This window comes from Echinops telfairi, unplaced genomic scaffold (assembly GCF_000313985.2).
Source record: "Echinops telfairi isolate 266 unplaced genomic scaffold, ASM31398v2 ScPeMD7_7469;HRSCAF=8507_0, whole genome shotgun sequence".
Taxonomy (NCBI): domain Eukaryota; kingdom Metazoa; phylum Chordata; class Mammalia; order Afrosoricida; family Tenrecidae; genus Echinops; species Echinops telfairi.
Window position 1 is genome coordinate 48478509 of NW_022111372.1, and position 6458 is coordinate 48484966.

Consider the following 6458-nt stretch of genomic DNA (forward strand, 5'->3'; position numbering starts at 1 on the left):
TGTTTGTTGACCATTAGGAGTGCTTTCTGGTGGCTTCTGATGAGGTGCCATGTCCTGGCACAAAGTCTATTTTTGGTACTCCTCGGGACTTCCTTGCTCTGCTCACCTTGCTGTTCTGTTGCACGCCCTTAGTGTTTTGCCTTGGTGGGGTGGAGTTAGACCAGGTGCAATTCCCACACTGTGTCTCCAGTATTGTCCCCCCTAGGGCTATGGGTCAGTGAGGGATGTCGTGTCTCATAGTGGGGCCGGCCATATGGTCTTCTCTGTGCATTCGCTGCTCTGAGCGGGGATATCATATTGTCCTCCAGGCTTAATGGGCCAGGATGTGCTCCACTTTCTCTTCCTCCACTTTCTTCTTCCTTCATTTGCTCCCGTGTGCTCTGATCAGACATGTCCCTCTCCCTGAGCTGCAGCTTCAGTGCTGTCCTCTGAAGTCAATTCTTCGGGGGGGAGGGTGGGGCCAGAGGGCTGCACTAACTGGGAGCTCAAGGAAAGTGTCCACCCTGCACCCTGTGAGGGTGCTGGCCCCCAAGGGTGGGTCTGCTGGGACAGGCACACAGGCTGTCCCCCAGGGCCCTCCAGGTACGAACATCGACTCCTCAGACTGAACCGTCCGCGGGAAGAATGCCCCTTCTCCAGCCACAAGGACAGGGTCCTAGAAAAAAGACTTCGAGAAAAAACAAAACTCAAGAAAACTTGACTCTGATTTTTTGTCATTCTTGATGTAACTAAAGGAGACATTTAAAAGGGGAGTCTTGCTTTCGCACAAGGAGTCCATATGGCAGAGATCCTTTGGGTACCACAGCACATCTTTACCACCAAAATCACAGCCTGGAATTGCATTGACTCAAGTAAACTTAAGCCCATAAACCCACTCTGAGGTCCTGTCCCGAGACTGGGGCCCCATGAAAAGCTACCTAAAGGCATTCCGTGCTCGGAGCATGCTTGATGAACCGTTCAGAAAGTACTGCATACATTAATTCATGACTTGTAGGAAGTACTGTCTTGTTTTAAGATAGAACAATCACCTGGTTCAAAATGCAAGATATACAGAAAGATATATTGGGGGACTGTCTTTCTAACCATGACCTTGTGCTGGGAAAAATGACCCAGATTCAGAAACGGTCTACAGTATACCCAAGTCCACTGCCATGGAGTGAATTCAGACAGGTACTGACCCTATCCGACAGAGTAGAACGGCTCCTTCGGGTTTCTGATGTAAAGCTTTATGGGAGCAGGCAGCCTCATCTTTCGACCAAGGAGTGCCTGGTGGCGTTACATCATTGACCTCGTGGTTAGTAATCTAATTGCTTAACTCATTAAACCAGGGCTCCTCAAAATGAGACTCCTTTATTAAGTCTCATTTACTAAGCAGAACAGAGACAGAAACCAAGACAATCATCCACATGCATCCCATCAATATGCATCCCATACTGACGCCCAAGACATCTGCTGAGTCAGTGGTGATGTTCATCTCATACTGCGGAGAATAAAGAAACTCATCACAACATCGTGACTGCTGGTATCATCACTGTCTACAGAAGCAGGGGAAAGGCCATGATTGGGATACATACATCATTGCAGGTTAAAAAGGTTACCAGATTGGCTGTTTTTCTGTAAGTCGTTACTCATTGTGTAATCCTGTGGAAGGAGGACATGCCTGGGCAAGTTCCCTCGAGAGATGTGAGTTATTTTCTGCATGCTTTTAAACTTCTTTCTTCCTCAGGGCAAACTGTCTTTCCCTGGGCTTGCCATGACTAGTCTAAACATAATCACTTGTTGATTTAACGGCCAGCCAGCTTTGGGGAAGTCACATAAAGAACTCAAAAGGTGCCTGAATGTATGTTGAGTCAAAACTTTCACGTGTGGGGAGCAGGGAGGGAGGGGAAAATGAGGAGCTGATACCAGGGGCTCAGGTAGAAAGAAAATATTTTGAGGATGATGATGGCAACAAATGTACAAATGTGCTTGACCCAGTGGATGGATGGATGGATTGTGATAAGAGTTGTATGAGCCCCCAATAAAATGATTAAAAAAATAACAAAACTTTCACTGTAGACCACAGTCTTCAACAAACCAAGTGCTTTAGAATTTAAGCTCCTATACATTCCCTCCTCTTGATCATGCATTTACTTTAAGTTGATGTCCTTTCTTTTGCATAAACCGATTGATGGCTCTTTTATATTGCTGCTTGCTTAGAATACACAAGGTGGTTTTAGAGACAAGAGATGGAGTGAGGATATGAATTTACATACTTTATTAAGAAACTTCCCAGGACCTTCAGGGTTAAAAATCCAAACTAAGGGAGGATCAAAGGTAATAAGGATGAAAGGAGCTAGGAAACTCCTGGGGCCAGAGGGAGCTTGCAGGGGTGAGGGAGCTCACAGAGGTGAGGGAGCTCGCAGGGGTGAGTGCACCCTAGGGTTAGAAGCAGAGGGAAGAGGTGCTGAGAGAAGTAAAAATAAGTAGACAGAGAAACCTCCTAGTATATATATCTTTGGGACAGTACATTTTCATTTAGACATGAAGGATGCCACGCATTGTCCTGATGGGACGTTTTCCGTCAGGGAAGGAATGTAGTCCTTAGTAGGAGTCTGAATCCTCAGGTGGATGAGTCCCCTCACCCGCCTAGGCTAGAGGGGCCTGGAGAATTCTGTGAACAGAGAATGGAGAGGTTTGAAAGTAGCTGGAAGTGCTGGCCTTTAGACCCAATAGGATAAACTTTGAAGGCCCTACATTAAGACCCCCTATCTTTGATAGCCAACACCATCTAATGTCTTCCCCATGTTTTACTATAGCACCTAGTAGTCAGTGATGGCCTTATGATGGTAAGGATGGGGTGGGGAGCACATTGGAATCACTAGTTGGCCTGTGATTGGGCTACAAACTTTAAAATGGAAGCTCCATTCCCTTGATAGAATACATCTTTATATGCACGATTCACTTCATGGACAGTATATTAGCTTTCTGAGAAATTCCACAAGAAGTTATCTTCATACTGTAAGGTTGAGAGAAGCTACTCAATTCAATCACCAGGCCAGATGGGCTGCAAACAGCATGGTTTATTGCTCACCCGGGTGCAGTGAGGCAGGACAGTGCACCAGCCCCAAGCGCAGGGACTGGGCCCTTCTACACTGTACAGAAGTGAGCAATGAAGTTGGCCGCTCTGGGGCTGAGGATTTCTTGATCATCAGCATCATAAAAGCTACAGATGGCATTTCGGTCATCGTTTTTGGTTCACGGATTCCTTTGTGGTTGTTAGTGTCCTCGGTTCGCTGGTTTCTGACAAAGACGCATTCTTTCCGGTTTGCACAGAACTTTTTACAGGGTCAGCCTTGGGGAGAACTTTATAGGGTGAGCTTGAGGCGAACAGGGAGGAACTTGGGTTCTTAGCAGCCCCTAGCCAGCCTTACATACAACCTCTTACAATTCTAAAAACAACGATTTCAATGGCTATCATTCATTCAGTCTACAAGCAATGATCAAACTCACTGCCATTCAATGAAGTCTGACTCATGCGACCCTACAGAACTGCCTCGGTGGGGTTCCAAGACTGTCACGCTTTGTGGAAGTGATAGGGGGTGTCTTGAAGTACCAACCCACTATTATTTTATGATGGAAATATAATACAGTTAGGAGAATTATACACTTTGTTTAGATGTAACTTAGCTAGGAATCCTCCACAGCTGTGTCCCGGAGCTAAACCCCTCTATCTGGTCTCACCAAGTGTCCTGTGATAGTGTCCGGGCTTCCTCCCTGCCCTCACTAAGGGCCAGCACCTGCAGACCCAGTCTGTCTCCTTGAGGTTTAGGGTCCCTAAGTAATAGAAGCTCTATCACACAAGAGCTTTGCTGAAACAAACTGTTTTTTCCAGCTTGTACCTGTCATTCCAAAATTTGTGTGTCTGAAAGAACTGTGTCACCATCTATTCTGGGAGAACAAAAGGCCGGAGACCGGCATTTGGAGGAGGGATCCTTCTGTTCTCCTTTCCCAGGCATGTGAAAATAGACTCCGAGTCTCTCCAATGCACCTGGTGTCTGCCATCTGGCGACGGTGGCCGGGCAATGCGAGCCCTCTCGGCGCCCACTTGACAACAGAAGTCAAAAACCTTGTCTTTCTTCTGAGGAGCAACTGGTGGTATCTGACTGTGTGGCCAGCAGCCCAGAGTGCAATCACCATGCCAACAGAGCTCCCCCGTCCAGTTGACAGGACACACTAAAATAGCAAGGAGGAAAAATATAAAGGAAGGCTTTTTGTTTGTTAGAGTAAACCAGCCGCTAGCAACCATGGGGTCCATAGGTGCAACTTACAGCGATAATATATAAAGGTTATAGTAAAGTCACAGAAGAGAGAAGAGACGTAGGAAAGAAGATAAAATAAAGGAGTCAGACACATTTCATGGTAGCATGCTCACCTCAGCCCCTCTTGGTGGTCCACGTGGAGGTGGGAGAAGAGAGAGGGAGTCTTTACTGTCTTGGGACAAATTTAGGTAGCCATAAGTCAAGCATATTCAGTCACCAGGTGGGTGATAATCACAGTAAAGTCCCTGAGCTCACAGGTAAGGAAGCCCAATACCTGCATTGGGCGATGGCATGACAGGGGATGGGTGTTGCGCTGAGAGGAGATAATCAGGGAATGCCTGCTTCCATAGGGAGACAGAATCAACCATGTGCTCACTTTAAGGCAGCATAGGGGGAATCTGTGGGAATGAGGTTTAAAGCAGGATAATGTGCTTGGACCTTATCTCTAATTTACCAAAGTGGTGTCTTTTCTACCGTGGAATACTAGCTTTCCAGACTCCCTCTGCTTTAAGTTAGGGAATACAGTCCTGGTCATATTTCCCTCCGTGTTAGTTTCCCACAGTTGTTGTTGTTCTTTTGACAGTCGTAGGCTTGGCTGTGTTTGATTCAGAAGTGAATTTTAGGGCACAAGAGGCCCCAAATATAATTAACAGAGACACATGTATTGAGCTTTAAACAGGACAAACACATTTGAGTGGATGTGGGAGACCATCAGCCGAAGTCCAAAATGTCATCCAAGGACTCCCAGAGACACGGCCCCTCAAGGGAGACCTGGGACGACCAGGCAAACTGCCGCAAAAGCATGATTGGTAGCATCATGCTCCGTCACAGCTGCACGCAGGACTAGAGAATTAGGAATGGGACGATAATTAGGACATAAGTATTATTCTAGATAGAAAGACTTACAAGACTGGTTCAAGGGCTCTCCAACCAGGCAGTCAGTATACGACTCATGACTATGCAGCACTGGTGCCCCAGGCTCTCTCCGGGACACACTTAGAAAAGTCCTTGAGGGAAAGCCTCCCCTCCCTCAGGTGGCCGGGGTAGTAGTGGTTGTTGTTAGGTGCGCTTCAGCCAGCTCCAACGCACGGCGATGCTACACCAGTAGGAAGCACTGCATGGCCCTGCTGCATCCTCATTGTTCCTCTGCCTAAGCCCATTGTGGTCACCGCCAAATCACCCCAGCTTGTTGAGAGCCTCATCTTTTTTGCTGTCCTTCCACTTTACCAGGGACTGGTCTCTCCTGACCGCATGTCCAAAGTGTGTGAGATGAAGTCTCGCCGTCCTTGCCTCCCAGGAGCGCCTTGGCCACACTTGTTCAAAGACAGATTTGTTTGTCCTTTTAGTAGTCCATAGTAGTTTTAAATTATTTTATTGGAGGCTCTTACAGATAGCATGACATTCTGCCGTTCAATCACATCAAGCAGTATGCAATTGTTACCACAATCAGTTTCAAAACATTTTCTTTGTTCTTGAACTTTTTGATATCAGCTCCCCTTTGTCCCGTCCCTCCCTACCATCCGTCCCAACTGCACCCCCCACCCAGGAACCCTTATTCTTTTCTCTTTTTTTGCCATATCTTACACAACCCTATCTCTCCATTCATGTACAATTCTGCTGTTCCATCCCATCGAGCGGTGTGATACGGTCATCAAAGCTATCAACTCCCCATTCCACCCACCGTAGTACTTTTTTTCCTTTTCATTTTTTTCAGAGTAATTTTAATATTCCTCTCCAGCACCACATTCAAATGCATCTGTTCTTCATTGGTCTTCTTTATTCAATGTCCAACTTTCACATGTATACGAGGCAATGGAAAACACCATGGCGTGGGTCAGGTGTACCTCAGTCCTTACTTTGAGGACTGTAGTAGTAATCCCCCGCATAAACTTTCCAGCATAATCTGCCTGAGGGAAAAGCTATTCGCACTGTGACACAATCCTGATCCCAATTCCACCTTACAAATCCGGCTAGACCAGAGGATGTACACTGGTACAGATAGGAACTGGAAACAGGAATCCAGGAGAGATCAACCCCTCACAGCCAATAATAAGAGTAGCAATACCAGGAGGGCAAAGGGGAGGTGTGGTAGAAAGGGGGAACCGATCACAATGATCTACATATAACCCCTTCCCTGGGGGACGGACAACAGAAAAG